Source organism: Elephantulus edwardii, unplaced genomic scaffold (assembly GCF_000299155.1).
Source record: "Elephantulus edwardii isolate Elephantulus edwardi_28Jun2011 unplaced genomic scaffold, EleEdw1.0 scaffold00383, whole genome shotgun sequence".
In the NCBI taxonomy this organism is placed as follows: Eukaryota; Metazoa; Chordata; class Mammalia; order Macroscelidea; family Macroscelididae; genus Elephantulus; species Elephantulus edwardii.
In genome coordinates this window covers 252,368-262,758 of record NW_006400133.1, presented here as the reverse complement: position 1 = coordinate 262,758, position 10,391 = coordinate 252,368, and the positions used below count along the sequence as shown (strand labels likewise).

The 10,391-nt window shown below is 39.7% G+C and overlaps 1 pseudogene; it reads right to left on the bottom strand.

Annotated features, from left to right (window-relative positions):
* Window positions 1-2,938: 2,938 nt before the first annotated feature.
* The window catches only part of LOC102846248, a 17,315-nt pseudogene continuing 9,862 nt past the window's right edge, over window positions 2,939-10,391 (bottom strand).

Genomic DNA, 10,391 nt, shown 5'->3' with positions numbered 1-10,391 from the left:
GAAAAGTAAATAAATTTAAAATTTTTTTTTTAAAAGTACTGTTTAGTTTGTTTTTTTTTGTAAGAATTCCTCTAATTTTGATGCCCCATCTGTCTTCCTACAGTATAACTTCTTGGACTATTTGCTAAATATACAGAATGAATAAATATTTTGAAAGAACACATATCTCACTGCTTGTGGAGTTTATCTTTCAATATGCCTTTCCTAGCCATCTGAATCTAACCTGACCATGAGGATGTCTGGGGATATGCGACTAGGTTGTGTTAGCCTATCCATGTGGGGATTGGCTATGTCACCATTCCACAAGGACATTGTCCAGTTTTACTGATCTATATGTGGGTTAACTAGTCTCACCAATACACTGAGCATTTCTAGCCACAGATTTTAAGTCTTCCTTCACCAGTAAAGAAAATTTACATTTCCCTGCCACCACCAGTGAAGAAACCTCACCACCAGGAAAAGCCAGTCCTGGCCGAATGTTAGAGATCTGACATGAGATGAGACTTTTGAACTGCTACATTATGGATCTGGAGCTAAGAGCCTTTGCCTAATTTGCTGGACAACTGGTGGGGGGTGGGAGGAACATAATTCACAGAGCTGAGAACTTTATAATACTGACCTCAAGCCATAAGGCTCAAGGCTGAGGTGCCTGTGAGCATATTTCAGGAGCAGTCATAACTATCTTCTACAAGTAACCTGGATTACATAACCTTTGCTTTTCTTGACATAATTCTGGTGATCTATGAGCTACCACATCAGGTTTTGGACCCAGCAAAGCAGTAAAATTGGTCCTGCGATGAGTAGAAAGAGGTATGGGCGCATGGGGCACGTGTCTGACCACATGGGAATTTATTATATGCTATCAATGCTGTTGACAGTGACAAATCTCTTTTCTGAAGTTGGTCAAGGTAATATATGGCCATCCCCACCTGGTGCTTTTTCTTTGCACACTGCCCATCTTTCCCTATTTTAAACAATACTGTATTATTTCATACTTTTGAACAACTGTCTCTTGATATAAATATATAGGTACCAAATGAACAGCTTGTCTCTTGATTTCCTGGATGCTGGTACCAAGAATGTTGACTGTGGAGCCAAGCAAACTGAAGTTGTTAACAATCTCAATCTCTTCACTGTCTATCATGATGCTCAAAATCGCCCAGTGGTGAGAATCTTTGCTTTCTTGATGTTGAGCTTCAATCCATACTGAAGGCTACAGTCCTTGACTTCTGCACCAAGCTCTGCAGGTCCTCCTCAGTTTCAACAAGCAAGGTTGTGTTATCTGCATAGTGCAGGTTATTGATGAATCTTTCTCCAATCCTCATTTCATATTTCTCCTCATAGAGCCCAGCCTCTCGGATGATGTGTTCAATATACAGATTGAAAAGGTAGGGTGATAGGGTACATTCCTGGTGTACAACCTTCCCGATTTTGAACTATGCAGTGTTTCCTTGCCCTGTTCTAATGACCACCTCCAGGCCCAAGTATAAGCTTTACATAAGCACAATCAATTTGGGATTCCCATTCTTCTAAGTTACACACAGTTTGATATGATCCACACAGTCCAATGCCTTTCCAAATTGCATTGGCAAAGTCTGCTCTCAGGAACCTCTCAAGAGTACAAAAGAGGATTGTGTACCAGGGAGGGAGTGTTTCTTTCACTTTTAAAAGAAAGGAGCGAACTGAGGGAGATGGACAGTGGGGGAGGCCAGGGCAGGGAGAGAAGTGCAGCAATGAATGAATGGAAATCCAAAATCTCTGTAAATGTTCATTAAAATTATTTTTAAAAAGAGTATTAAAGAACAATGATGGCAATCTGGAGACTGAGGTGCACTTTATCAAGGTCATGATCTTTGCAACTACTTGCTGTGTATCAGATAGAGGACAATGACTAAGGATGATAGTAAGAGACTGGATGCCTTTGAACTGTGGTGCTGAAGAAGAGTATTGAATATACCAGAGACTGCTAGAAGAAAAAACAGGTTTGTTCTGTAGAGGGGGAAACCAGGCTGTTCCTTGGAGGCAAGGATTCTGAAGCCATGTTACAAGGAGGGATTAGTTCTTGGAGAGAGACATTATGCTTGGGAGGGTGATGGGACATTTTTTTAGATCACATTTATTAGGATTGGGCACAAATATGATCTCTTCTAGTCGTTAGCCAGATAACTATCTTTCAAATTCTCTGACCTAGATGAGGGAATACTTCTAACATTCCTCCTGTTTGATGAAACATCTTAATTACTATTCCATCAATTACTAGATTCTTACTTTTCATTAATGCCTTCAATGTAACTTGGATTTCTTCCCTTAGTACTGAGGCAGGGTTATGATTAGGAGAAACTGCACTGTTCCTCCCTTATATTTTCAGTTGAAATACCATCTTTCCCCCCCTTTTTTATTTTCAGTCTTTTAAATTGCCTAAGTAGCTATTTCAAGATGTTTTCAACTTCCCTAGGAGACACTGGAATCTAACAGGAATCAACCTATTCTTAGATAGGACCATTTACATCAGAGCCGTTTTCATTAAACCCCGAGAGTCCAGAGAACTGTCTTATTACCCAAGACTGAGAAACTAACAAAGAAGTGGGGATTGCAACAGGCAAGGAAACATTTAGAAATATTTCAAGAAATGTCCTTTTAGGCTAGAGGGATAGTTTTTTGCTTTGTTTGTTTCCAAAGTTTATTCAAAATCAAAGAATAGAAAACTTTTACATAAAAATATGTCCATCTGTGCTTCCACGATGTTGTTCACATACACAGAAATTGAGCCGTATCTTTCACTACGCCTGTAGCCCGTGACCACAGTGGCAGCCTGGTCAATTCATCAGGCTCCCCAGCTAGCCAGAGACTGGCCCTGTCCTGGGAACCAGGCCGGAACGCGCTGCGGCCTCCTGAGTGTGAGTTTGTCAGTATTGCTAATACGTGGATTACTACAAGCCTATGAGTCAGCGTTTATAAATAGTTCTCTATCGATAGGTTCATAATTTAAACACTTAACTATATCGGAAAACTCCTGATGGCCAAGAACTGTGGAGGGTGTGTGTGGGTTCCCCACGGGGGGCCGCACACCTCCACTGCCCTCTGAGCTGTGGCCACCACCTTGGCTGTGGCCATGCGAGCCCTTTACCGATAGTGTCATGCCATTGTGCTGCTTATGATACAGGTGAGGGCTGGCCAGCGGGTGAGGGGTGGAGGGAACGGTGGGACATATGGTGGACGGCTTTCAGGGACCTGTGCCTTCCAGGCTGACCTGCCTGCAGGGGACAGGAGCCACTCTAAGAGTCGGGGGTGGGATCGTAAACCTGGTCTGGTCATTCGTGGTCATGATCAAAGTCCGCGAAGTGGCGGACTGAGATTTGCCGCTGGGTATTGGCAATGCTGTGGGAATGGTGACCATTAGCCGCGTGGGGGCCTGGAGGCTGAACTGATAAATACTTGGTGCAGTGCACAGCCAAGTGTCCGAGTCTATGTCGCTCCCAGAGAGCGAAGACACAGGGGAGGCAGAGGACCCCGAGGAGAGGAGCTGGGGACTGGACAGGGGCAAGGTTAGGTGCTGGTTGTAGGGTGAGCCTGGGTCTCGGCTTTGAGTCTGCTCCCCGTTGCAGGTGCTCTTTCATCCTCATTTCGTCATCCTCATCTCATTCTCAGGCTCAGGGGTTGGGCTGGCGCTGCCGCCCCACTTTTCCTTAATCCAATGCCAGTAACGGATCGTTTCCTGCGTGACCTTGGTGATGTGTTTCCTGTGCCTGTCCCTTTTACAGACTTTTCACTTTTCTACAATTTGATTGTAATGTCTTACATCTCCTTTTTGTGTTTCATTTAGTAAATCAGAAAACTTTTATGAGCATCATGTCAATCACCTGCTATGTGTCAGAAAGTTGGGTAGTGAATAAAGCTGATAGAAGAAGAAGAAGAAAAAAAAGAAGAGTTAATAACCTCTTCCACAGTTACTCCTGGCATTTGATTTTGACCAATGATGTTGTATTTCTACCTTGTCTCTTTTTCACAGATGTGACTTATTGAATTTCATTGACTATGCAAAGACATTTGATTGTGTAGATCATAACAAACTATGGCTGGGTCTGAGAAGAATGGGAATCCCAGAACACTTGATCGTTCTAATGTGAAACTTATACTTGGACCAGGAGGCAGTCGTCAGAAAAGAGCAAGGGAACACTGCATGGTTCAAAATTGGGAAGGGTGTACGCCAGGGATGCATCCTGTCTCCATACCTTTTCGACATGTATGCAGAACAGATTATCCGAGAGGCTGGGCTATATGAGGAGAAATGTATGGTCAAGATTGGTGGACGATTTATCAACAACCTGCGTTATGCGGATGACACAACCCTGCTTGCTGAAACTGAAGAGGACCTGAAGCTCCTGCTGCAGAGTGTCAAGGACTGCAGCCTACATTATGGATTGAGGCTCAATGTCAAGAAGACAAAGATTCTCACCACTGGAACAATTAGCAGCATCAGGATGGATGGTGAAGAGATTGAGATTGTACACAGCTTTAGTTTGGCTCTGTAGTCAACAGTCTTGGCACCAGCAGCCAGGAAATTAAAAGGTGCATTGCCATGGGAAAGTCTGCTGTTAGGGACCTCTCCAAAGTGCTGAAGAGCAATGGTTTCTCTCTGGAGACTAAGGTGCGTCTGATACAGGCTATGGTCTTCGCAATCACTTGTTATGCATCAGAGAGTTGTACAATGACCAAGGAGGATAGAAGGAGAATTGATGCCTTTGAGCTGTGGTGCTGGAGAAGTGTATTGAGAATACCATGGACTGCTAGGAAAACAAACAGATTTGTCCTGGAAAGGGTTAAACCGGGTGGCTGCTTGAAGGCAAGGATTCTGAGGCTCCGTCTAACATACTATGGACATGTTGTGAGGAGAGACCGGTCCTTGGAGAGGGACATCATGCTTGGGAGGGTGGAGGGACAGCGCAGGAGAGGAAGGCCCTCTATGAGGTGGATAGATTCAGTGACTGGGATAATTGGGATGGGAGTGTCAGAGACAGTGCGATTGGCACAGGACAGAGTGGAGTTTAGGGCTGTTGTACATAGGGTCGCTATGAGTCGCAAGCGACTCGACGGCACATAACAACAACAACAACAACTCATTGAATTACTGTATATTCAATGCTATGAAGTTAATATATGTAGTTGAGATTTGTGTTGTTTTAAGGCTAATTCTAATGTATGGATTAGTCTTGTAAATTCTATCAGGTGATATCCAACATTATCTCTATCACCAAGGTTTCCAACACCACTGCTTTCCAAAACTAAACGCTTCTTGTTTCTAATTTTCACCTATGAAAAATAGATGCTTTCAAATTGTGATTTTGACTAAGTATTGAAATATAATGTAATGCAAAAAGAATAAGTCTAAGAAGTGCAGCCATGGTGATCTTTATAGGCAAGATTTTAACCTGTGTCCCTCAGGCCTGATTTTAATTTCTTTTGGTAAAATATTCTTCTAAGTGGTACAGCACTGGTCTGTCCATTTGCTGTACAGAAGTAACTCATGTTTGCTATGATGCTAAACACTGTGACACTGAGGTGTCAAATGCAATAATGGTTACTCATGGTGGACAGTATTTTGTGGAGCTCCCTGATTAAAAGAAGCTTGGAAGCAGGAGTGGCATACACTTCTGAAATAGCTTGCCTCCAAACCAGGTTGCCTCTGGAAACTCTGTGAACTTGGAAAACTGATGAACGTTATACAATTGTTTGAGTCTTTTTTTGTTCATAGGATCACTATGAGTCATCTACGACTCAATTGCACTTAACAAGAGCAACATGGATTACATCTCAATATCAAGATTACAAAAATTCTCACCACTGGCCCATAAGACAGCATTATAGCAGATGGAAAAATATTGAAATTATTTCACCTTAACTGTATCCACTTTTAACACTCTTGGTACCAGGAGTCAAGAAATAGATGAATTGCATTGGAAAAGTCTACTGTCAAAAAACTCTTCAAAATAATTAGGAATAATGTCAGTTTAAAGACTAAGGTGCACCTCATTAAGCCCATGGTCTTTTCAAATACTTTCTATGCATCTGAAAGCTGGATAATGACAAAGCATGACAGAAGAGTTGATAACTTTGAGCTGTAGAATTGGAGGGTAATAATGAATATCCTATGCCCTGAAAAATTAAACGAACAACTTATTTGAGGAAAGTAAAGCCACAATGCTTCTTGAACAAGGATGATGAAGTTTTTTCTCACATACTTTGGCCATGATATTAAGTGGAGCTATTGCATGGAAAAGGACGTCATATTTGGGAAGACAGAAGGTCAGAGAAGGTTAGGAAGCCTCTCAATGAAATGGTTTGATATGGTGGCAACATCAATGGACTTAAGGTTGTAAGAGAAGATGAGCATGGCATAGGCCAGCACAAGGTTCAGGCCTATTGTTCATAGGGTCACTATGAGTGTTACTCAACTCAAGGTCACTTAACCACAATAGCTAATGATATTAAATATTTCTTGATGTGAATGTCTTAGTGCCTTTTCATGTTGTCTGAACAATTTCAAAATGTTAAAATTGGATTGCTTGCCTTTTTTTGTTGAAGTGTTAGAGTTTTATTTAAATTTTAGAGACAAATCTCTTGTCAAATATGTCAGTGTATTGTTAAGGCTTTTGAAAATGGCATTTTTAGCAATTGTATTAGCCCACTCTTTGAGTGTAGTCTCCAGCTGCCTCAACTGCAGACACATGGTTAGCTGTCGATCAAGTCTTCCATATCATCAACATATGTGGAGCACACATGAAAGGAAGAGTTTGTCAGACTGTTGAGAGACTCTAGTGATGAGTAGCCTGACAGTGCCCTGGAGACAGAGCCAGAGTTAAAGGTTTTGCTTGGAACAATTGGCAGAAGAGCTGCCTTCTAATTGTTATGACACAAAGCTTGCTCTATAATTGAGAAAGCCAGAGGTTTCTTGCATTATAATTGCTGAAATTTCACTTGTTGATTGAACAGATGTCTGACCCAATCAAGGAATTGTATCTTGCTATTAAGTTAGCATTGGAACTGTTGTTCGCTAAACTTGTACTTTTATTTGTGATATCCCTTGCATCCTTAATGCTCTAACCTATTTCCTTTATAAACTTCAAAGCTGAATAAAGTCTGTGAGTCCATTTTTAATGTACATTGTCAAAAGTTGCTGCAAGAGTAGGGGGTAGGGTCATTTCTGGCCTTGTAGCCTTGTAGCTACTTGGTACTGTGGATGTTGTTGATAGGGACAGTTCCCTTGTATGAAGTTAGTGGAGGTCAAACTCAGTCTTCCTCATGTTGCTGCTATTTCTTTTATACAGTCATTGCAAAATATTTTTTCTACTCTATGTGTTCTGTTTTTACTTTTTTTGAGAAGTTTTTTTAAGGCGTGTAGGAGTTCATTTTTAGGCAATCTCTACGCTTGTTTATCCTCTGTTGATTGTGCATTTTCAGTTATATTTGATAATATATTTATACTACATATTTAATCTATTAAGTATGTCTTTCAGGCCTGGTGGCTTAGTAGTAAGAAGCTGCACTGTAATTCAAAGTCATACAATTAAAATTCACTACCTACCTTCCAAGAGAAAGACGAACAATCTCCTACAGTGCAGTTAACTGCCTCCGAAAATTCACTGGAGGGTTGGCTATCAATCAGTTCTAATTTGATGGCACAGAACAAAAAGAAGCTTGTCTCAAATTTTCACTTTGATGAACTTTATAGTTTTAGGTTTTATATCTAGGTCCTTGATCCATCTTGAGTTAGTGTTTGCATATTGTGTAAGATATGTATCTTGTTTCCATTTTCTACAAATAAATATCTAGTTTTACCAGCACTATACTTAAGAGGTTGTCTGATACCCACTTGATGGATTTCATTTCTTAATAAAAATTGTATACCCTTAGACAGATGGATTTATTTCTGGGCTCTCAATTATTTTCCACTGGCCCATGTTCTGTTTCTGTAAAGTGTTTTGATTAACATGGATATGTAGTAGGTTTTGAGGTCAGGAAGTATAAAGCCTCCTGCTTTATTCTTTAATATTGCTTTGCTTACCTAGCTCCCCTTTTATTTCCATACAAGACTGGTGATTACTTATTGTATCTCCTTAGAGAATGATGACAGAATCTAGATTACCTTGTACTCATAAATTACTTTTGGTAGTATTAACATCTTCACAAAGTTAAGTTGTTCAATCTGTGAGTATAATATCTTCTTCCACTTACATAGCTCTTTCTAGAGTTTTTTGTGGTAGGTTTATTTTTTTACTCTCATTGTACAAGTTTTCTGTACTTTTGTTAAATTTAATTCTAAGTAATTTGTCTTTGGATCACTATTTTAAATAGGCTATTTTCCTTACCTCTTTTTTAGAATTCTCTTTGTCACTGTAGAACAATCTGAATAATTTTTATATGGTGATTCTGTTACACAGCCATTTTACTGAATAAGTCAGGTAGATCCCATAATTGTCTTGCTGAGTTATTGGACTTTTATTTTTATAGGATCATATCTTCTGCAAATAGAAATACTTTTGCTTCTTCTTCATCAACTTGAATGGTTTTGTTTCTTTTTCTTACATTATTATTTGGAGACTTCTAATATTATATTAAATAGCAATGGTGACAAAGAGCATCCTTTTTCTGATTCTATTCAAAAGGGGAATAATCTTAATCTTTTTCCATTGAGATTGATGTTGCCTACTGAGACTAGAACAGGGTTCAGATCTTTTGTTCATAAAGTCATTATGAGTTGTACTCCTTTGAATATATGTTTTTAATTATGTTGAGGAATTTTTTCCATTCATATTTTGTTGAGATTTTATATCAGAGAAGAGTATTTAATTTTGTTAGATGCATTTTCTGCATTAATTAATAAAAGCATATGGGTTTATTTCTTTGTTTTATTAATGTGGTGACATACTGATTATTTTGTTTATGTTGAACAATCTTTACATACCTGGTATGACTCTAACTTAATTATGAAAAATAGTTTTATGTGATATTGGATTTTATTGGGAAGATTTTCTTGAGAATGTCTTCATCTATGTTTATGAAAAATATTGTTGTTGTTGTTGTTGTTGTTGTTGTTGTTGTTAGATGCCATCTAGTTGAGTACAACTTATAGCAACCCTATGAACAAAAGGTCTAAACCTTGTTCAATCTTTTGTCATCCTTACACTTCCTGACACAAAAGATTTCATTGCAGCAGTCATGCTGTCAATCCACATGTTTGAGGGTCTCGCTCTCCTTTGTCGACCCTGGGCTCATTCCAGCATCATATCCTTCTCCAAAGAAACACACTCTCCTAGCAACGTGACCGAATTATGTGAGGCAAAGCCTCATCATTCTTGCCTCTAAAGAGCAATCGAGCTGCATCCACTCTGAGACATACCTGTTTGTTCTTTCGGCTATCCATGGGATATTCAGTGCTCTTCTCCAATACCATAGCTCAAAGCCGTCAGTTCTTTTTCTGTAATCCTTATTCATTAATCAACTCTAAGACGCTTAGCAAGTAATTTGAAAGACTATGGCTTGAATCAGACACACCTTAGTCCTCAAAGTGACATCACTGCTCCTCAATAATTTGGAGAGGTCCCTAACTGCAGATTTTCCCAGTGCAATGCATCTCCTTATTTCCTGATTGCTGATACCAAGGGTGTCATCCCTTGTGGATCCAAGCAAGATGAAGCTGTTGATTGTTTCAATCTCCTCTCCATCCATCATAACCCTGCCTATTGGTCCAGTGGTAAGAATCTGTTTTCTTGACATAGAGTTGCAATCCACATTGAAGGCCGCATTCCTAAATCTTCTGCAATGAGTGCTTCCATAATTTTCCCATTCCCAAGAAAGGCGATCCAACTGAATGTGAAATTATCACATAGTATCATTGATGTCACATACAAGTAAAATACTGCTAAAGATCATTCAAAAATGGATAGAACAGTACATAAATAGGGAATAGGAGTACAAGCAGAATTTAAAAGAGGCCATGGCACTAGGGATAGCATCATTGATGTCAGATGGATCCTGACTTGAAAGTAAGCAATGTCTAGTTGTGTTTTACTGACTATGCAAAGGCATTTGACAATTTAGATCATAACAAGTTGTGGCTGACATTGAGAAGAATGGGAATTCCATAGCACTTGATTGTGCTCATGCAGAACCTATGCCTGTATCAGGATTTTGCAAACAGAGCAGTGAAGCACTGAATAATCTGAAATTGGGAAGGATATGTGCCAGAGTTGTATTGTCTCTCCATTAATTAATTATGAGGAATATTGTTCTAGAGATGTTGTAGCTGATGTTAGATGGATCTTGGCTGAAAGCAGGGAATACCAGAGGAATGTCTATCTGTGTTTCATTGACTATGCAAAGGCATTTGACTG